At 46.3% G+C, this 23172-nt stretch overlaps 1 protein-coding gene across 2 annotated transcripts in view; it reads left to right on the forward strand.

Moving 5' to 3' along the window:
- LOC141117403 (potassium channel, subfamily K, member 16-like) overlaps positions 1–23172 on the forward strand; it is a 165774-nt gene that overhangs the window by 27798 nt on the left and 114804 nt on the right. Inside the window, exon 2 of one of the 2 annotated variants that reach the window (XM_073610256.1) lies at positions 10444–10576. The gene's annotated coding sequence lies outside the window, so the exon portion shown is untranslated. Of the gene's footprint in view, positions 1–10442; positions 10577–23172 lie in introns of those variants that run through there. The other variant, XM_073610258.1, reaches the window with a different exon arrangement.

Consider the following 23172-nt stretch of genomic DNA (forward strand, 5'->3'; position numbering starts at 1 on the left):
TTTCCCTTATCCCCAAAGAGGGGAAGGATCCATTGCGGTGTGGAAGCTATCGGCTCTCCTGAACACTGATCTGAAATTTTTTGCCAAGATACTGGCCAATAGGATAATTCTGCATATACCGAGCCTGATCCATAAGGACCAGGCAGGTTTTGTGCCACAGCGAGAACCCCGCGATAACACCATCAGGGTAATAAATTTAATCCATGCAGCCAAGAGGTCACGGCGACCCCTTCTCCTGCTGTCTACAGACGCGGAGAAGGCCTTCGACCGTGTAGATTGGTCCTTCATACAGGCCACCCTGGAGCACATCGGTCTTCGCTCATCAATGCTCAGCTGGATATTATCCCTCTACTCCCATCCTACGGCTGCAGTTAAGGTCAACGAGACAAGGTCGAGCTACTTTACCATACGTAACGGTACCCAACAGGGTTGTCCTCTGTCTCCGCTGATCTTTATACTCACGTTGGAGCCCTTCCTCTGCAAGATAAGGGCGAACTCGGGCATTATTGGTTATCACAAATCCTCCGGGGCACATAAAGTAGCCGCTTTCGCGGACGACCTCATCTTTTTCCTGGCAGACCCACTGGCCTCACTTCCTACCTTACTTCACTCCCTCCGAGTCTATGGGGATCTCTCCCAGTTCCGAATTAATTTAACAAAATCCTCCTTACTTAACATTACGGTGGGCACAGACATAGTACGCCGTCTGCGCGCGGATTACCAGTTTCATTGGGCAACCGATTCTATCCCATATCTGGGAGTTGACATTACCCCTGACCCTGCTAATCTATACCAGGCGAATTTCGCTCCTCTACTCCTTCGTCTCAAAACGGATCTGCTTCACTGGCACTCCCTAACCCTAACATGGTTTGGTCGATGTAATGCCATCAAGATGACAGCCTTGCCAAGGGTGCTTTATCTGCTACAGGCCCTCCCCATTCGTCTCCCCCCTCCTTTCTTCAAGCGAATCCATTCAATGTTCCGCGACTTTGTCTGGTCACACCAAAAACCACGTATTAAACTGCAACTTCTCCACATGGCAAAACATAAAGGTGGGGTTGGCCTCCCCGATGTGAAAGCGTACTATAGGGCAACACACCTCACCAGGGTGGTTGACTGGCACTGTCATGCGGAGGCAAAGCAGTGGGTGACAATGGAGTTAGAGGACTCTGAAGGCACGGCCAAGAGCTGGCCATGGATCACCACTCCCATACCGAAGACCATCGTCGCTCACCCCACTCTAGGAAGCACAATTCAGGTGGGGAGAGACGCCTTCAAACACTCCTCGGTATCCCCAATACCTTCACCTATGGTGCCAATCCCGGGCAACCCTGATTTTCCACCCGGTTGCCGGGGTCCTGTATTCCGTCATTTGACGACGGAGGGCAGGTGGCCACACCTCCACGACTTTCTAGGCCCGACTGGTCAGCTCACGGCGGACGCCGGGATGGCAGGTTCCGTTCCTCCATCGGACTTTTTGAGCGGCCTCCAACTTCGTAACTTCCTACGCCGATGTGCACGGACTCCGGGTATATCGCGCCAGCTTACAGAGCTGGAACAAATCTGCCATCGCAAAGAACCGACCCGCCATTGTCTATCGTTGATATACTCTTCTCTGATATCACCAGCAGAAGGATTCGTGCCCCCCTTTCTCTCTAAGTGGGAAGAAGAACTAGGTGTACAATTCACTGAACCACAAAGAGAAAAGATCCTACATTTTGCCCAGAAATCATCCTTGGCCACTAGGGTTCAAGAGACATGCTATAAAATTGTGACTCGCTGGTACAGAGTGCCTTCTACTCTGCACCGTTTTTTCCCGCAGGTCTCTAGCTCATGCTGGAGGTGTGGGGTGGGAGAGGGAACGATGCTTCATGTTTTCTGGGATTGTCCCAAAATCAAACCCTACTGGCTGGAGGTGGCACGCACAGTTGAGCACCTGACCGGTGTTGCCTTGGAGGGAGACCCTGGGGTCTGCTTGCTGCATCTCTCTAGACGTCCGATCAAGAAATATAAAGCCTCTCTAACCATCCAATTATTGAACGCCGCCAAGGCATGTATACCCTTATGCTGGAGATCGGAGTCCCCACCAACAAAAATGCAGTGGTATGCCAAGGTGAACGAACTTCGAAATATGGAAGATCTAACCGCCACACTATATGGCAGGGAGGAGGCCTTTCGGGAGACTTGGCGACCTTGGCAACAACATCTACTCTGAATCGTATCTCCAAGAGGTAGCACAGGCTGAATGATTCCGGGACCCGGGCTACCTGCCTGGCCGGGGGGCGCCACTGCTGCTTTTTCTTCTTCTTTTTCGCTTCCCCGTCCTTCCTCTTTTTCTGCCTCCCCCTTCTGTTTCCCCCTCAATCCCTTCCAGTTGTGGGGAAAGTTTAGTTAGATACTGAGAATATCCTGATACATATTACCTGTCTATGCATCCCACGACTGGACCCAGCTGGTTCCATGGGGGGCATTCCTTCCAGCCAGCTGGGAAATTTTAATTTTACTATCACTGGTTAGTCTCGATTGCTATGCAGACTCAAACGGGTTATTAAGATGATACTTGAGAAGCTTTTCTTAGGTTGGGTTCATAGAATGCCCCACCACAAGATTTAAACCCTCCATACGCTACGCTGAACACATAATTGAGGGGCTTGTTTGTCTGTCACTTCTGATTTGGTATCTAACCCTTTATGTGACATGTTTATGATTCAATCATCTCTGTATATGCTGTCATTTGTTACATCTTTATTTGTTAATTAACATGTGATGTCTTTGAAAGAAATAAAAGAATTATAAAAAAAAAATGCTGGAATTCATCCTGAAACATAACACCTTTTTGTTCAGGGGCTCCCACTACCTCCAGGTGCAGGTAGTGGCTATGGGGACGTGCTGCGCACCCTCATGTGCCAACCTGTACCTGGGGGAGTGGGAGAAAGACTTCCTGTCGGGAGAGGGGTCGTCTATGTACTCTGACCACATTTGCATGTGGCAGAGATACATAGACGACATTTTAATCATCTGGGATGGCTCAGAGGATGCACTTAGAGACTGCCTGAACTCCATGAACCAGAACAGCTTCAATCTTTTTTTCACAATGTCCCATGACTCCAAGGAAGTCAACTTTTTGGATATTACCATCTCCAAAGATCAAATTGGAGGACTCTCGAGCAAGCTGTATAGAAAAGAGACAGCTGGCAACACACTGCTACACGCAGATAGTTTCCATCCAGAGCCACTGAAAAAATCCATCCCGTTTAGTCAATTTTTAAGACTAAAAAGGAATTGCAGCACACAGGAGGACTTCCAACGAGAATCCAATGAACTAACCTCTAGACTGATGGAGAGAGGATACACTAAGACAGCTCTCAAGAAAGCGTTTAACCGTGTGAAAAATACAGATAGATGTAATATAATCTTCAGGAAAAAAGATCCAAAAAACGCAGATACCACGACTAGAATCATCCTGAGATTTTCGAACGAACATAAGCAAATAAGGAAGATTATCTCCAAACACTGGTCAATCCTCATGGAGGACCCGATCTTAGGCAGCCTAGTAACATCAAGATCTCAAATCACCTGCAGGAAATCTGGCTCCATAGGAAATACACTCACACAGAGCGAGTATAAAGGAAGTGCAAGAAGAGATCCCCGCAAGACTTGGGGTACATACCCGTGCGGTGTCATAGAAAAAAGAACTAGGATAACCCTACCCAGCGGGGAGAACTTCCAGCTACGACACTTTGCTAATTGCAGAACACGGGGGGTGGTCTATTTAATGCAATGCCAATGTGGGGCATTCTATGTCGGCAAGACCCGACAGGAATTTGCCAAAAGAGTGGAAAAACATATACACAGTATGGGCATAGGTAATCTTTACCTACCTTTGGGCAGACATGTAGCTAAACAACACAATTATAGGATGCCCAAAGTTAACTTTACAGTTCTGGATAGACTCCATATACCAACCAGGGGGGGTGATTGGAACAAGATCCTGCTCCAGCGCAAGATGCGCTGGATCAGGCGTCTTAGGGCCACCACCCCCCCTGGTTCGAATGAGACGGAGAGTTTCAGGCCCTTTTTGGAGGGTTTTGGATCGGGTAAAACCGATTAATACACTCTCCTACTTTCCGTTCCAGCTGTTATCCATTTCTCTAGACTGGCTACGCTCTCATCCCTCTAGATTCTTCCATATATGGGGTACTCTCCATGAACCCCCTGGATGTACATATAGGCACAAGATAGAGATTTTTTACCCTAGGGGAGTTTTTTGGAATTTCAATTTCTAGATTGAATGAATTTAGACAACAGTCTGAATGTCTCTTTATTATTATTTTTTCTTTACATGGTATTTTCACCCGGTTTGTGCCATTGATTTCAAGCCCTTCCAGATGATATTTATGAGATATAATATTTCTTTTGGTTTATTGTATTATTATTACTTAAGGGTTTTTTTCCCTGCTCATGTCCTGTATTCCACCCTCCCTTCTTCGGCATCTCGGGGTGTAACCGGGCAGGGGAGGTTAGTCCCTAAAGTTCTTCCCTTGGTGGGGGTTTTGGTTTCTTACCCCACACATCCTGTACCCTACCCGGCACAGGGGGGCCCTCATGTCAGATATACACGGGGGCCTCCAAATTCTCCCCGCCTGGGGTTTCCCTCAGGTAGGGATCTTCTCGTGTTGGTGGTTATTAGTCCTAGCCCCCCTCCCGCTACTTACATTCTGAGTGTGAGTGGGGACTTTTTGTGGTTTTGTTCATATAATCTTCCATATACTTAATTTTTTTTGATTAAAAATCCCCTCCCCCCTTTTTTTTCCCGCAGTTTGCGGATTAGTCAATCCGATCTCACCATCCGGGTGGGTGGATATTTCAGTCTTTTATTGGGGGTATATTTTAGGGGGTTGTTTTTAGAGGGATTCTCGTATCAGGCCTAATCATCCATGGCGATAATTCTCTGCCCGGGAGGGCCTTAAAAAGTATGGGCAATATGGCAGCGGGCTGCCCCATACGTGCCTCACAACGCTGATATAGATCCGACGCCGCGGGGTGCGTGCGTGATCCGACGCAGGCTCTCGCGGCGTGCATGCGCGGCCTTGTGGCGGTATTCGTCCCCATGGTGACGCTCAGCGTCATGACGTTGAAGCGCACCTAAGGGCATCTAGGACAGGTGAGCCACGCCATTGGTTGGCGCGGCACCCTGTCCCCGCCCACACCACATAAAGGACGCCAGAGACGGCAAGATGGCGTCACTCCTCCCTCGGTAATCACTGAGGGCCGTCAGGGCAGACGTCTGGCCCGATTTTCTTCACCACTGCTGGCGAATCTTCATCCGGTACCTCTGGGAAAGTAAGTGTTCTTGTCCCTTACTACTCAAACTAAATGGACCTTTTGTAAATGGGAGGTGGAAAACTTTTTTGTTATTTAAGGGGATTTGGGGATTTAGGTGGGGATGGAGGGTTTATGCGGGGGTGTATGGGATGGGGGAATTGTGTGTGTGAGTGGGGGGATTTGCTGAGGCATCCCCTCACCCTCCCCACTTTCCCCTTCCCGGGCCCCGCCCCCCCTACAACCCCCCCCCTCTATTATTATGGCCTTTTGACTGATTATGCCCCCTCTTTTCAACAGCCATCAATACTTGATGCTGAAAGCGCCAAATATCTGGATTGAATGTATATTTCCAGCCGTCTTGTAGGAGCTATAGGATGTTTTAACCTTTGGAGACTTGGGATTCTCTACCCCGGTGTGGGAGCCTATGTTTACCCACGAGATGTCTTGGGAGGATGTGAGTAATAGAACAATCTTATATTGCAGGAAATATAATACATAAACACATATATTTATAAATTGTAATATGACTATTTTTGGCTTTCTAGAAAGTGATGCATTTCCCTGAAGAAGACTTTTTCTAAAAAAATATACAGGTTGAAACGCGTTGGAATTCCACCACTCGACGCCACGGTTGCCATCTGTGGTGATTGTATTGGGTGGTGTGCTGTATCACCTCTCTCCAAAAATTGTTTTTACAGCTATGTATTATTAGCAATACGAATTTTTCAATACCTTATGTATATAGAATTTCTCAGTTCATTTGAATATATATTTTTTTTGTGTAAACTGCTATACTTTTTTTTTCTTGATCTACTATATTAATAAAATTGGTTTTATTTAAATCAAAATCTTCATTGCCTTAAAAATCCCGTTAGAGGTTATATATAATGTTTCTACAAATTTGTATGGGATGATGGCAATGACACATCCATACCACCGAGGTCATATGTATAAGTCGAGTAATGTGACATATCTCCAAAATGCTACCGTAAAATGGTTTCAAATGAGGTGTGCATAGGGTATGGGACGTCCTGTATTAGAACTGACCATTGTTTTTTTCTACTTATTGGAAATTGGTTAATTATACACCTCCAAAGTCGAGTAACGTGACATATCTCCAAAATACTACAGTAAAATGGTTTCAAATGAGGTGTGCATAGTCAGTAAAATGGTTTTAAATGAGGTGTGCATAGTGTATGGGATGTCCTGTATTAGAACTGACCATTCTTTTTTTCTACTTATTAGAAATGAGGTCGTTATAGGCCTCCAAAGTCAAGTAACGTGACATATCTCCAAAATGCTACAGTAAAATGTTTTCAAATGAGTTGTGCATAGTGTATGGGATGTCCTGTACTAGAACTGACCATTATTTTTTTTCTACTTATTTCAAATGAGATCTTTAAGGGCCTCTGGAGTCGAAAATGTCCTATATCACATGGGGTGTGTATACTATATGGGACAATACAAGAGAACAAAAAAAACATATGCAGTAAATGTATTTAGAAAGATACTTTATTTTATCTCCCCCAATGTATCGAAATGTGACCTATAAAGAAAAAAAACATTAGTCAAAGCCAATGAGAGTTTTAAAAAAAGTTAAAGATAGAAAAGAAAAAGAGATAAATAAATAAATAATGAGAGAGAGAGAGAGAGAGAGAGAGAGAGAGAGAGAGAGAGAGAGAGAGAGAGAGAGAGAGAGAGAGAGAGAGAGAGAAAGATAAATAAATGCTTGTGCTGTAAACCTTTTCATAAAACGATGTATTGAGATGTGATCTATAAAGAAAAAATGAACGTTAGTCACAGACAATGTGAGTTCAAAAAAGAATGAAGATAAAAAGAGAGATAATTAAATTAAAAAATGAAAGAGATAGAGTGAGAGAGAGAAAAAAAGAAAGAAAGAGAGAAAGAAAAAGATAAATAAAAAAAAATAAAGAATGAAAGAGAGAGAGTGAGAAAGAAATAAAGAAAAAGAAAGAGAGAGTGAGAGAAAGAATGAGGGAAAGAAAGAGAGAAATAATTAAATAAAGAATAAGAGAGAGAGTGAGAGAGAAAGAAAAAGGGAGGATGAGAGAAAGAGAGAAGAAAAAATTATGCATGAAAGCATGAGAGCGTGAGAGAAACAAGAGAGAAATAATTAAAAATGAAAGAGAAAGACAGAGAGAGAGAAATAAATAGAAAGATAGATAGATAAAATCTAATTGTAAAATATGTATGGATGCTTATGTTTCCTATTGCCTTTTGTTCACAGACATGCATTGTGGGCATGCAAAGTTGTGATTAATACTGAAAGAATATGCTTTAATTGGCTATTAATGAGATAGATAGATAGATAGATAGATAGATAGATAGATTGTAAAAAATGCTTCTGTTACCTATTGCCTTTTGATCCCAGACATGCACAGCTGTAATTAAATACTGAACGTATATGGGATATTAATGAAATAGATGGGTTAGATGAGTGTATTTGCTCCTCAGCTCTCCCTATTATTGCTGATCATCCAATCTTCGTCTTCTTGCCATTTGCAGCTTCTCCAGCTCCCATCTGATTCCACGGCTATTGCAGCCCTTTATGTTTAGTAAGGAGGGTGAGTCATAGAGCAGTGTGATGTTTCTGCAATTACCATAATCCTTGTAATAGGCGCACAGCTTTTTTTTCTTTTGGCGGCTGGCTTGACCGTGTATTTAGAAACCACGGCTGGCTTGACCGCAGTCAGAATCCGGGGGTGGAACCGAATGTTCAGCTGATCTGAACGGGGGAGGAGGTCTCCCGTGCGTGAGTTGTGAGTCACAGCCTGTAGGAGACCCCATCTCCTGATCCTAGGACTGGTAACAACCGTGACACCGACTACCGCCTGCTGCCTGACATGTGAAGTGAGCTGGAAAGAAGTGCTCTAAGGTAAGAACTTGTCAGGTGGTGGGGGAAGCGCTGGGGATGAAGGCTTCCAGTCAGACCTTATCACTGGTGTGTGACCTCCATTTGGCTGACCCCCCCCACCTGTCTCCATCCCCCCCCCCACCTGTCTCCATCCATCCCCCTCCCACCTGTCTCCATCCACCCCCCCCCCCACCTGTCTCCATCCACCCCCCCCCCCACCTGTCTCCATCCATCCCCCCCCCCACCTGTCTCCATCCATCCCCCCCCCACCTGTCTCCATCCATCCCCCCCCCACCTGTCTCCATCCATCCCCCCCACCTGTCTCCATCCATCCCCCCCCCACCTGTCTCCATCCACCCCCCCCCCCACCTGTCTCCATCCATCCCCCCCACCTGTCTCCATCCATCCCCCCCCCACCTGTCTCCATCCATCCCCCCCACCTGTCTCCATCCATCCCCCCCCCACCTGTCTCCATCCATCCCCCCCCCACCTGTCTCCATCCATCCCCCCCCCCACCTGTCTCCATCCATCCCCCCCCCACCTGTCTCCATCCATCCCCCCCCCACCTGTCTCCATCCATCCCCCCCCCACCTGTCTCCATCCATCCCCCCCCACCTGTCTCCATCCATCCCCCCCCACCTGTCTCCATCCATCCCCCCCCACCTGTCTCCATCCATCCCCCCCACCTGTCTCCATCCATCCCCCCCCCCTGTCTCCATCCATCCCCCCCCACCTGTCTCCATCCATCCCCCCCCCCACCTGTCTCCATCCATCCCCCCCCCCACCTGTCTCCATCCATCCCCCCCCACCTGTCTCCATCCATCCCCCCCCACCTGTCTCCATCCATCCCCCCCCACCTGTCTCCATCCACCCCCCCCCCACCTGTCTCCATCCACCCCCCCCCCACCTGTCTCCATCCACCCCCCCCCACCTGTCTCCATCCACCCCCCCCACCTGTCTCCATCCACCCCCCCCCACCTGTCTCCATCCACCCCCCCCCACCTGTCTCCATCCACCCCCCCCCACCTGTCTCCATCCATCCCCCCCCCACCTGTCTCCATCCATCCCCCCCCCCCACCTGTCTCCATCCATCCCCCCCCCCACCTGTCTCCATCCATCCCCCCCCCACCTGTCTCCATCCATCCCCCCCCCACCTGTCTCCATCCATCCCCCCCCCACCTGTCTCCATCCATCCCCCCCCCACCTGTCTCCATCCATCCCCCCCCCACCTGTCTCCATCCATCCCCCCCCCACCTGTCTCCATCCATCCCCCCCCACCTGTCTCCATCCATCCCCCCCTCTCCATCCATCCCCCCCTCTCCATCCATCCCCCCCTCTCCATCCATCCCCCCCCCCACACCTGTCTCCATCCACCCCCCCCCCACACCTGTCTCCATCCACCCCCCCCCCCCCACACCTGTCTCCATCCACCCCCCCCCCCCCCACACCTGTCTCCATCCACTCCCCCCCCCCCACACCTGTCTCCATCCACTCCCCCCCCACACCTGTCTCCATCCACTCCCCCCCCCACACCTGTCTCCATCCACTCCCCCCCCACACCTGTCTCCATCCACTCCCCCCCCCACACCTGTCTCCATCCACTCCCCCCCCCACACCTGTCTCCATCCACTCCCCCCCCCACACCTGTCTCCATCCACTCCCCCCCCCACACCTGTCTCCATCCACTCCCCCCCCCACACCTGTCTCCATCCACTCCCCCCCCCACACCTGTCTCCATCCACTCCCCCCCCCACACCTGTCTCCATCCACTCCCCCCCCACCTGTCTCCATCCCTCCACCAGGAGTCCTGTTGTTAAAATTATTCGTTTTTAATATAATTTTTTTTTGGGGGGGGTGCGAGTAGCTGGTCTCGCCTAGGGCGCAAAATAGTCTAGCAGCGGCCCTGTATACAGGACATGTGATGTATATTTGCAGTCAGTGATGAAGGAAGGGCTCTATATACAGGAAGGTGGGTGTATATATAGTTGTATATACTAGTACCATCCACCCCATCTATATACACATACTGTACGCTCTCCATATTGTACAAGCAACATTTGATGGGCACAGGGAGGCTGCATTTATTGACAGGCACAATGGGGCTGCAATTGATGGGCACAGTGAGGTATTTTCAATATCTTATCTAGCAGCAATGATACATAATTACCTGATAAATGGCTATTTACAGTCCTGAATTACTAACAGTTTAATTTTTCTTTTTTTTTTTTTTGCACCCCTCCAAGATTTTGAGCACCACCCGCCACTGTTCCTCACTGTTCTATGTGTTCTCTATTTGTGGATAATGGCTTTCACAGTGGTTCTCTGGAGTTCCAAAGCCTTAGAAATGGCTTTTTAACCCTTTCCAGATTGATACAGGTCAGTTACTTTGTTTCTCATCTGATCTTGAATTTCTTTAGATCTTGGCATGATGTGTTGCTTTTTTTTATATCTTTTAGCATGCTTCACTTTGTCAGACAGCTTCTAATTTAACCACTTACCGACCGGCTCCTGTACATATACGTTGGCACTTTGAAAGTGGATATTTCGGGAACGGCAGCAGATGCTGCCACAACCATGGTATCCATCTTTACAGGAGCCGGTCGTGTTTCCATTAATGGTGGTCTCTGCGGCGGATTCGCCGCGAGATCACCGTTATTGGCGGTGGAAGAGGTGCCACCCCTCTCCCGCCGCTTACTGGATCCATCGGTAGTGGAGGAGGCGATCGGGACCTGTCACTTCCTGAGTATGGTGACGAGTGAGGCTAAGATGGCCCCTACTCGTCTCCATACCACAGGAGGGCGGAAGCGAAGTCATAACGTCAGCTCCACCCATTTGTCTTAAAGGCATTTTTTTTTTTTTTTTTTTAAGCTGGCCATACACCATACAATTTTCTTATTCAATTTTCGTTAGATTTACCTTCAACTGTGTAGTGCAAGGGCCTGCCTGATTGCATACAAATTGAAAGTGTTTAGGTTTGACCTCCTATTATATGGTTTTGGTAAATCTAAAGGAAAGTGATACAAGAAAATTGTATAATGTATGGGCAGCCTTAGATCTGAGGACTTTTTGACTCCAGATCTCATATTTAACCACTTGACGACCGCCTCACGCCGATTTACGTCGGCAAGGTGGCACGGACAGGCAAAATCACGTACATATACGTGATTTGCCTTCCGCGGGTGGGGGGTCCGATCGGACCCCCCCCCCCCCCCCGGTGCCCGAGGCGGTCGTCTTTTGTCCCACGGCGATCGGAGATGAGGGGGCGGCCATCCGTTCGTGGCCCCCCCCTCGCGATCGCCGCCGGCCAATGAGAACATTCCTTTGCTGCTGTATGCTAAACAGCAGCAAAGGAAATGATGTCATCTCTCCTCGGCTCGGTAATTTCCGTTCCGGCCCGAGGAGAGAAGACAGGTATGTGAGTGCACAACACTACACACACACAGTAGAACATGCCAGGCACACAAAACACCCCGATTTCCCCCCCCCCCCCCCGATCCCCCCTGTCACAAACTGACACCAGCAGTTTTTTTTTTTTTTTTCTGATTACTGCATTGGTGTCAGTTTGTGACAGTTACAGTGTTGGGACAGTTAGTATTACCCCCCCTGTAGGTCTAGGATACCCCCCTAACCCCCCCTAATAAAGTTTTAACCCCTTGATCACCCCCTGTCACCAGTGTCACTAAGCGATCATTTTTCTGATCGCTGTATTAGTGTCGCTGGTGACGCTAGTTAGTGAGGTAAATATTTAGGTTCGCCGTCAGCGTTTTATAGCGTCAGGGACCCCCATGTACTATCTAATAAATGTTTTAACCCCTTGATTGCCCCCTAGTTAACCCTTTCACCACTGATCACCGTATAACTGTTACGGGTGACGCTGGTTAGTTTGTTTATTTTTTATAGTGTCAGGGCACCCGCCGTTTATTACCGAATAAAGGTTTAGCCCCCTGATCGCCCGGCGGTGATATGCGTCGCCCCAGGCAGCGTCAGATTAGCGCCAGTACCGCTAACACCCACACACGCACCATACGCCTCCCTTAGTGGTATAGTATCTGATCGGATCAATATCTGATCCGATCAGATCTATACTAGCGTCCCCAGCAGTTTAGGGTTCCCAAAAACACAGTGTTAGCGGGATCAGCCCAGATACCTGCTAGCACCTGCGTTTTGCCCCTCCGTCCGGCCCAGCCCAGCCCACCCAAGTGCAGTATCGATCGATCACTGTCACTTACAAAACACTAAACGCATAACTGCAGCGTTCGCAGAGTCAGGCCTGATCCCTGCGATCGCTAACAGTTTTTTTGGTAGCATTTTGGTGAACTGGCAAGCACCAGCCCCAGGCAGCGTCAGGTTAGCGCCAGTAGCGCTAACACCCACGCACGCACCGTACAGCTCCCTTAGTGGTATAGTATCTGATCGGATCAATATCTGATCCGATCAGATCTATACTAGCGTCCCCAGCAGTTTAGGGTTCCCAAAAACGCAGTGTTAGCGGAATCAGCCCAGATACCTGCTAGCACCTGCATTTTGCCCCTCCGCCCGGCCCAGCCCACCCAAGTGCAGTATCGATCGATCGATCACTGTCACTTACAAAACACTTAACGCATAACTGCAGCGTTCGCAGAGTCAGGCCTGATCCCTGCGATCGCTAACAGTTTTTTTGGTAGCTTTTTATTGAACTGGCAAGCGCCAGCGGCCTAGTACACCCCGGTCGTAGTCAAACCAGCACTGCAGTAACACTTGGTGACATGGCGAGTCCCATAAGTGCAGTTCAAGCTGGTGAGGTGGCAAGCACAAGTAGTGTCCTGCTGCCACCAAAAAGACAAACACAGGCCCGTCGTGCCCATAGTGCCCTTCCTGCTGCATTCGCCAATCCTAATTGGGAACCCACCGCTTCTGCAGCGCCCGTACTTCCCCCATTCACATCCCCAATCAAATGCAGTCGGCTGCATGAGAGGCATTTTCTTTATGTCCTCCCGAGTACCCCTACCCAACGAACCCCCAAAAAAGATGTCATGTCTACAGCAAGCGCGAATATAGGCGTGACACCCGCTATTATTGTCCCTCCTGTCCTGACAATCCTGGTCTTTGCATTGGTGAATGTTTTGAACGCTACCATACACTAGTTGAGTATTCGCGTAGGGTACAGCATTGCACAGACTAGGCACACTTTCACAGGGTCTCCCAAGATGCCATCGCATTTTGAGAGACCCGAACCTGGAACCGTTTACAGTTATAAAAGTTAGTTACAAAAAAAGTGTAAAAAAAAAAATATATATATATAAAATAAAAAAAAATAGTTGTCGTTTTATTGTTCTCTCTCTCTCTCTCTCTATTCTCTCTCTCTTGTTCTGCTCTTTTTTTTTACTGTATTCTATTCTGCAATGTTTTATTGTTATTATGTTTTATCATGTTTGCTTTTCAGGTATGCAATTTTTTATACTTTACCGTTTACTGTGCTTTATTGTTAACCATTTTTTTGTCTTCAGGTACACCATTCACGACTTTGAATGGTTATACCAGAATGATGCCTGCAGGTTTAGGTATCATCTTGGTATCATTCTTTTCAGCCAGTGGTCGGCTTTCATGTAAAAGCAATCCTAGTGGCTAATTAGCCTCTAGACTGCTTTTACAAGCCGTGGGAGGGAATGCCCCCCCCCCACCGTCTTCCGTGTTTTTCTCTGGCTCTCCTGTCTCAACAGGGAACCTGAGAATGCAGTCGGTGATTCAGCCAGCTGACCATAGAGCTGATCAGAGACCAGAGTGGCTGCAAACATCTCTATGGCCTAAGAAACCGGAAGCTACGAGCATTTTATGACTTAGATTTCGCCGGATGTAAATGGCGCCATTGGGAAATTGGGGAAGCATTTTATCACACCGATCTTGGTGTCATCAGATGCTTTGAGGGCAGAGGAGAGATCTAGGGTCTAATAGACCCCAATTTTTTCAAAAAAGAGTACCTGTCACTACCTATTGCTATCATAGGGGATATTTACATTCCCTGAGATAACAATAAAAATGATTAAAAAAAAAAAAAAAATGAAAGGAACAGTTTAAAAATAAGATAAAAAAGCAAAAAAATAATAAAGAAAAAAAAAAAAAAAAAGCACCCCTGTCGCCCCCTGCTCTCGCGCTAAGGCGAACGCAAGCGGCGGTCTGTCATCAAAGGTAAACAGCAATTGCACCATGCATGCGAGGTATCGCCGCAAAGGTCAGATCGAGGGCAGTAATTTTTGCAGTAGACCTCCTCTGTAAATCTAAAGTGGTAACCTGTAAAGGCTTTTAAAAATGCATTTATTTTGTTGCCACTGCACGTTTGTGCGCAATTTTAAAGCATGTCATGTTTGGTATCCATGTACTCGGCCTAAGATCATCTTTTTTATTTCATCAAACATTTGGGCAATATAGTGTGTTTTAGTGCATTAACATTTAAAAAAGTGTGTTTTTTCCCAAAAAAATGCGTTTGAAAAATCGCTGTGCAAATACTGTGTGAAAAAAAAAAAAAAAATTAAATGCCCACCATTTTAATCTGTAGGGCATTTGCTTTAAAAAATATATAATGTTTGGGGGTTCAAAGTAATTTTTTTGCAAAAAAAAAAAAACTTTTTCATGTAAACAATGAGTGTCAGAAAGGGCTTTGTCTTCAAGTGGTTAGAAGAGTTGGTGATGTGTGACATAAGCTTCTAAATGTTGTGCATAAAATGCCAGGACAGTTCAAAACCCCCCCAAATGACCCCATTTTGGAAAGTAGACACCCCAAGCTATTTGCTGAGAGGCATGTCGAGTCCATGGAATATTTTATATTGCGACACAAGTTGCGGGAAAGAGACAAATTTTTTTTTTTTTTTTTGCACAAAGCTGTCACTAAATGATATATTGCTCAAACATGCCATGGGAATATGTGAAATTACACCCCAAAATACATTCTGCTGCTTCTCCTGAGTATGGGGATACCACATGTGTGAGACTTTTTGGGAGCCTAGCCGCGTACGGGACCCCGAAAACCAAGCACCGCCTTCAGGCTTTCTAAGGGCGTGAATTTTTGATTTCACTCTTCACTGCCTATCACAGTTTCGGAGGCCATGGAATGCCCAGGTGGCACAAACCCCCCCCCAAATGACCCTATTTTGGAAAGTAGACACCCCAAGCTATTTGCTGAGAGGTATGGTGAGTATTTTGCAGACCTCACTTTTTGTCACAAAGTTTTGAAAATTGAAAAAAGAAAAAAAAAAAAGTTTTTTCTTGTCTTTCTTCATTTTCAAAAACAAATGAGAGCTGCAAATTACTCACCATGCCTCTCAGCAAATAGCTTGGGGTGTCTACTTTCCAAAATGGGGTCATTTGGGGGTGTTTTGTGCCACCTGGGCATTCCATGGCCTCCGAAACTGTGATAGGCAGTGAAGAGTGAAATCAAAAATTTACACCCTTAGAAATCCTGAAGGCGGTGCTTGGTTTTCGGGGCCCCGTACGCGGCTAGGCTCCCAAAAAGTCCCACACATGTGGTATCCCCATACTCAGGAGAAGCAGCTGAATGTATTTTGGGGTGCAATTCCACATATGCCCATGGCCTGTGTGAGCAATATATCATTTAGTGACAACTTTTTGTAAATATTTTTTTTTTTTTTTTTTGTCATTATTCAATCACTTGGGACAAAAAAATAAATATTCAATGGGTTCAACATGCCTCTCATCAATTTCCTTTGGGTGTCTACTTTCCAAAATGGGGTCATTTGGGGGGGTTTTGTACTGCCCTGCCATTTTAGCACCTCAAGAAATGACATAGGCAGTCATAAACTAAAAGCTGTGTAAATTACAGAAAATGTACCCTAGTTTGTAGACGCTATAACTTTTGCGCAAACCAATAAATATATGCTTATTGACATTTTTTTTTTTACCAAAGACATGTGGCCGAATACATTTTGGCCTAAATGTATGACTAAAATTTAGTTTATTGGATTTTTTTTATAACAAAAAGTAGAAAATATCATTTTTTTTCAAAATTTTCGGTCTTTTTCCGTTTTTATAGCGCAAAAAATAAAAACTGCAGAGGTGATCAAATACCATCAAAAGAAAGCTCTATTTGTGGGAAGAAAAGGACGCAAATTTCGTTTGGGTACAGCATTGCATGACCGCGCAATTAGCAGTTAAAGGGGTTGTAAAGGTAAAAAATTTTTCACCTTAATGCATTCTATGCATTAAGGTGAAAAAACTTTTGACAGTACCGCCGCCCCCAGCCCCCCCGTTTTACTTACCTGACGCCTCGAATCTTCGCTGCACGTTCTTGTCATCTTCGCTGCAGCTCAGCCTGGTCGCTGATTGGCTGCAGTGGATGGATTGAAAGCAGCGCAGCCATTGGCTCGCGCTGCTGTCAATCACATCCGATGACGCGGCGCGCCGGGGGGCGGGGCCGAGTGATACAGCGAGCGGCTATAGCCGCCGGCTGTATCACGGGAGCGCGCCCGCAAGCACTCACCACCATGCGAGGGAGCTCGCATTAAGGTGGTGAATGCTTGCGGGGAGGAGCTGAAACAGCCGCCGAGGGACCCCAGAAGACTAGGTTCGGGGCCACTCTGTGCAGAACGAGCTGCACAGTGAAGGTAAGTATGATATGTTTGTTATTTTTTTTTAAAAAAAAAATTACCTTTACAACCGCTTTAAAGCGACGCAGTGCCAAATTGGAAAAAGACCTCTGGTCCTTAGGCAGCATAATGGTCCGGGGCTCAAGTGGTTAAGAGGACCTGTCATGCTTTTTTCTATTACATGTTTACATTCCTTGTAATAGGAATAAAAGTGATCCAATTTTATTTTTTTAAAACAGTAAAATAAATAAGAAAAATTATTATTTTTTTTTTTTTAAAGCGTCCTGACGAGCTCGCGCGCAGAAGCGAACACATACGTGAGTAGCGCCCGCATGTGAAAACGGTGGTCAAACCAAACATGAGAGGTGTCGCCGCGACCATTAGAGCAAGAGCAATAATTCTAGCCCTAGACTTCCTCTGTAACGCAAAACGTGCAACCTGTAGAATTTTTTAAACGTCGCCTATTAGGATTTTTAAGGGTAAAAGTTTGACGCCATTCCACGAGCGGGCGCAATTTTGAAGCGTGACATGTTGGGTATCAATTTACTTGGTGTAACATTATATTTCACAATATAAAAAAATTGTGCTAACTTTACTATTGACTTTTTTTTTTTTATTCAAAAAAGTGAATTTTTTCAAAAAAAGTGCGCTTATAAGACCGCTGAGCAAATACGGTGCAAAAAAAAGTCAGATCCAGAGCAACTGACTGCCATTTTATTCTCTAGGGTGTTGGAAAAAAACAATATATAATGTTTGGGGTTTCTAAGTAATTTTCTAGCAAAAAAAAAAAACTGTTTTAAACATGTAAACACCTAAAATCCAGAACGAGGCTGGTCCTTAAGTGGTTAAGTGATTTCTTAAATCAACAGATCTGGCAGTAATCAGGACTGGGTGTGGCAAGTGAAATTTAGCTCAGCCTTCCAAAAAATGTGGTTAATCACAGTTCATTCATGATTTAGCAAGTGGGGGCTATTGCCAGGCAGGTTTGGAGAGCTTTTTTCCCTTAATAAATGAAATCATAAATTCAAAACTGCATTTTGGATTTACTCAGGATATCTTTGTGTAATATTAAAATCTGTTTGATGATCTGAATCATTTAAGTGTGACAAGTGTGCAAAAAAAAAAAAATAATTCGGAAGGGGGCAAATACTTTTTTCACAGCACTTTACATTGTACTTTTAATATAGGGCATAGCGGAGATTAGGCAAAATCTTAAAGTGGAACTCCAGGCAAATTTCAAAATGCACTGCTGAACAACATACAGTATAGTGAATTTGTGATTCTGTTCAGACAGCCCCAGCTCCCATGCTAGACAGAACATATAGGTACCACCCTGCAAAATCCAATACCTCACGCTGGACTATATTGCAGCTGAGCAATGCAGTCTGGTCTAGGTCCTGCCCTCACCTGTTTTTGTAAAATAATGTATAATTAAAGGCATCCTGTTACAAAAATAGAAAGATCAAGTACCCTTTAAAAAACAAATTGTCTTTTGCCAAAGTTTTTCCTTTTGTAGTAAGCCCTGTCTGCTGCCTCATATGCTCCCACACATCCCTAGTCACTTGGTCATGGTGGGGTGATTTCAGAAGCAGTTTCATGACATTTCTCTGACACATTCAGGCTTCTGCATAAACACCATGTAGCATCCCCTAGTGTTGCTAAAGTGCTAGAGTTAGGATTTTTGTGTAATGCCGCGTACAAACGGTCGACTTTTCGGCTACAAAAGTCCGACAGCCCGTCCGACAGACTTTCGACGGACTTTTGGCGGACTTGCGGCAGACTTTCTAAAGAACGGACTTGCCTACATACGATCACACAAAAGTCCCATGGATTCATACCTGATGGCGTACACTGGACTAAAATAAGGAAGTTGATAGCCAGTAGCCAATAGCTGCCCTAGCGTGGGTTTTTGTCCGTTGGACTAGCATACAGATGAGCGTATTTCTGTTTCCGGCGGAGTTACGACGTAAAGATTTGAAGCATGTTCCAAATCTAAAGTCCGTCAGATTTGTGGCTGGAAAAGTCAGTCGAAAGTCCGGGGAAGCCCACACACGATCGGATTGTCAGCCTTTTGTAGACGAAAAGTCCGACCGTGTGTACGCGGCATTAGAGTAGGTTTATTGTCAGGCTTGGCTGGCAGCCAAGCCTGTGTTTTATGGGTCAGGGTTGAGTGATTCACGGAGACTGGGTGACTCAGCAGCAGTATCTCTAAGCATTCCCCCTGCTTACTGGAAACTTGAAGATTCCAGAAGCAGCTGGGAGAGGTCTAGGAGGAGCTGTCTGGAGTATTCTGAGGGTCTTGACCAATCTCCAACAGATGGATTGGCAGGGGGCAGGCCCCCTCAAATACTCAGGGTCAGTGTGAGTTCGGGTGGATGATGGAGATGGACTGCAGAAGTACACTGCCGGGAAAATCTCCAGGGAGAAAGACAGCCAAGAGGGCTGGTGAGTGTTATGCCGCGTACACGCGAGCGGACTTTACGGCAGACTTTGCCCGGCGGACGGGATTTCATCAGACAATTCGATCGTGTGTGGGCTCCAGCGGACTTTGTTTGCTCAAAAGTTGGATGGACTTAGATTTGAAACATGTTTTAAATCTATCCGTCGAACTCGAGTCCGGTCGAAAAGTCAGCTCGTCTGTATGCTAGTTCGATGGACAAAAAGCCACACTAGGGCAGCTATTGGCTACTGGCTATGAACTTCCTTGTTTTAGTCCGGTCGTACGTCATCACGTACGAATTCAACGGACTTTGGTGGATTGTGTGTAGGCAAGTCCGTTCATTCGGAAAGTCCGTCATAAAGTCCGGCGTAAAGTCCGCCGAGCAAAGTCTGCCGTAAAGTCCGCTCGTGTGTACGCGGCATTACAGTCAGAGAACTGAGAGGCATGCCTGAAGGGACTGGCTGGGTGTAAGCAGTCTAGGATGGATGCAGAGTCAGTCTGGGAGGACTGTGGAGAAGTAGCCAGGGGGGCTAGTGAAAGGGGTAGCTGCAGCCAAGGCGGGCTGGCAGTGTCTGAAGAGGTGATACTGGGAGCAGTAGCCACAGGAATAGGACAGCTAAGCACTAAAGACCTCTTTCTGATACGCAACCAAAGGGGAGGTCCCTGCCTGCAAAGGGCAGTTGCTCTGGATCTGACTGAGTCTGTGTTGGATCAATTTGTCAGTGCTAGCTGGTCCTGGGAGATGTAGTTCTACAAGCAAGATTGTGCTGGAGGTAGAAGAGAAGTGCATATACTGGATGTATGTAGTTTGTATCCCATGTGCCTGGCTGTGCAGGGTGGGAGATACCCATATTCACCAGCGGCTCCTGTAGGGGTAGCGCTACACTCACTTCTGACAAATGCTCCAAGATGCTAAAGATACCAGGCAAGAGGTGTGGCCAACTGCTGACAGACAAGCTAAAGGGTTCTTAATCAACCATACTATTTTGCCCCAATGATGTAATGACATTGCTCTGTAGTCTTATGGTCATCACCTTAAAGTGATATTAAACCCTCAGTTTTTTTAAGTACTTTTAGCAGCTGATTTAATCACTCATACCTCCCAACTTTCTGAAATGAGGGACACCTATTAGCAAAAGTATGTAGGTATAGGACACATCCCCTGCCACGCCCCATTAAAGTAGAATTGTACAAAATAAATATGATTAGTTAAACCCACAAGTGTATTTTACCACTACTATTGTACTGGCTTTTGGAATTTACAAATGCAGAAATTTAGAATTTGGATGAAAGGTTTCGCACTGGGAAATACTTTTTGAAAGATAAAAAGTGAATTTTATATACAACTATATAGATCAGACTAAAAATTGTGAGAAAAAAGGGACAGATGGACTTTGTTTCAATCAGGGACAGTCCCTTGAAATCAAGTTGGGAGGTGTGCTTACTGAGTATGCAGCTGATTTATCTTTTTTTTTTTTTTTGTATAATCTTTATAAAGGACAAGGTTGTACATTTTCAATGAAGGTGCTATAGTATACACATCGATTGTCTCAATTGTCATTTTTCAGAGAAGAGAGAAAAGGAACAAAGGAGAAAAAAAAAAAACAAAGAACAGTGGAAAAAAAAAAATGAAAATAATTAAAATAATACAGAAAATAAAGGGAGGAGAAAAAACAAGGGACAAGAATAGGATTGATTTCCCAACCATGAAAGGCTCAGTATTTGGGTGGTGGGTGTTGAGTGGGGTCTCCCTTCCCTCTCAAGGGGTATGGTTGGTATATTTCCACCTCACTGTCTCCGATTCACCCTGAGTGTCTCTAACATAGGGATCTGTGTACTTAAATTAAAATGAGTCACTGTAATTCAGTGATGGCTCCGTCAGGCGGGGCATGAGGACAGGGGGGCATCCATTAGCCTCCAACTAACCTATCCCCATGCTCCACCCCCGCCGGGACCACCTCAAGGCAGGGTGGCCATTTCATGCCGGCACTATCTTTGTCGGCCCCCGAATGAGTTGGGTGGTCGCAATTCAAAAACTTCTCCGATCGGTCCAACTGGCCGGCATGCCCACACCCAGCCCACCACCTGGTAATTCAACATAAAATATCTTCCTCGGTCAAGAGACCAGAGCAAGTTTAACAGAGTTAGAGGAAGGGGGGTAAAAAAGGGTAGACAAAATTAGAGGCAGAGGGTAGGGTGAGTTAGAACATACCTGGGGTCTCGCATTCAGCTCCACCTCTCTCGCCTCCTCCATGTTGCCATTATAGAGTACGGTGGATGTTCCGAAGGGAAAAATGATCTCCCTTCTCCTGTTGGCTATTAAAGTAAGTTAAGTCACTGTGACTACAGTCTCTACTCGCGGTTCTGAGGACCTCTTTTAAGAGATGGGTCTGCCACTTCTAACAGGGCCACGTCTAAGCTGGAGGATAACTGACCTGGGTCTGAGTCACTGATTTATCTTTTAATCACTGCTTGTGTTCCAGTTTAACCTGGTGCCATGACCACTGCTCCAGGTTTCCTGTTTCAGGGTGGCTCCTTTCTTTTGCAGCATCCTATGGAGCCACCCTTGAATGCAGGGACTAAAGTTGTGTCTCCTTACACTGTGTCCATCATAGGAACCTGTGACATACCTGGTGGAGATCGAGCTGTAGAGGAGGGGTCTCTTGCACTTCCTGTCTAACACCCTTGGTAGAGATGACAGGGAGTGTAGGGCAGAGTGGCACAAGGGACGGAATAGCGGGTGGCACCAGAGCTGAGGCTTGACAGAAAACCAATGGCTCTAGATCACCAGACAGGAACCCGGAACTGGGACTCTGTGCTGCTGGATCAGTAGGCAGGTGCGTAGCCAAAACACAAGCCAGGGGGTCAACAGCCGGGCAATGAAGGTACAGGAATGTGAGACTAGAGCAATCAGGATACAAGGTGGAGTCGGTACACAGTCAGGCAGCGGGGTACAAGAGCGTGAGACAGAAGCGGAGAAAGCACTGGCTGAGGTTACAAGTAGGCAGGCAGGAATCCAGAAGAGGGTTGAGGTCAAGTTGGGTCAAACACAAGTAGGCAGGAAACAGATCAGGGCACATGCAAACAGGACCAAGCTGAAAGACCACTCAGCAATGTGTTCATGTCATTGTTCAGCTTAAATGGGCTGTTTGGCACCAGGGCATGCACGTGCGCATTCACGCATGCGCCTATGCATATTTCCTCTTGTGCACAGGCTAGCGTTCCTGCGAGCCATAGCACGCTTGGCTTCAACTGGATTCCTCGTACATGTCCATTTGTATCATCTTTTCAGAATGGGCCAGAAAAAAATGCCTGTATCAGTCTTTTGGCATGAAGGTTGGTTTCTGGTTCCCGTGAGTTTCCTTCTGGCCCGTAGTCTTTCCATTTAATTAAGTACTGGATAGTGTGTCTTCTTTTTCTACAATCCACAGTTGTCTTGACCTCATATTCCACATTGCCATCAACTTTCGCAGGTGCTGGTGGACCCGTCTCACGACCAGGGAATTGGTCTAGCCTTGCGGGCTTTAGTAAGAACACATGGAAGACAGGGTGGATCTTGTACGTTTCTGGGAGTGAAAGTTCAAAGGCTGCTGGATTGATTTGTCTTTTAACAGAAAGTGGACCGATATATCTAGGTCCCAGTTTCTTGGATGGGAATTATAATTTTAGATTGGTAGTAGATAGCCAAACTTTGTCTCCTAGTTCAAGTTTTAGGTATCCTCTCCTTTTTCTGTCAAAAAAATGTTTATTGTTTTGCTGTGCTTTGTTTGACTGCAAGAATTTCACTCTCTCCTGGACTGCAGGAACCGAGGAATCAGGCACAATGTCGGGTAAAAAGTACCCATAATTCACAAAAAATTGGGCCGAGTAAACCGCATCATTATATGCAAATTCTGCCAGGGGTAGGAGTTATTCCCAGTCATCTTGAACAAAAGATGAAAAGCATCAGTGGTATT

Source organism: Aquarana catesbeiana, linkage group LG13 (assembly GCF_042186555.1).
Source record: "Aquarana catesbeiana isolate 2022-GZ linkage group LG13, ASM4218655v1, whole genome shotgun sequence".
In the NCBI taxonomy this organism is placed as follows: domain Eukaryota; kingdom Metazoa; phylum Chordata; class Amphibia; order Anura; family Ranidae; genus Aquarana; species Aquarana catesbeiana.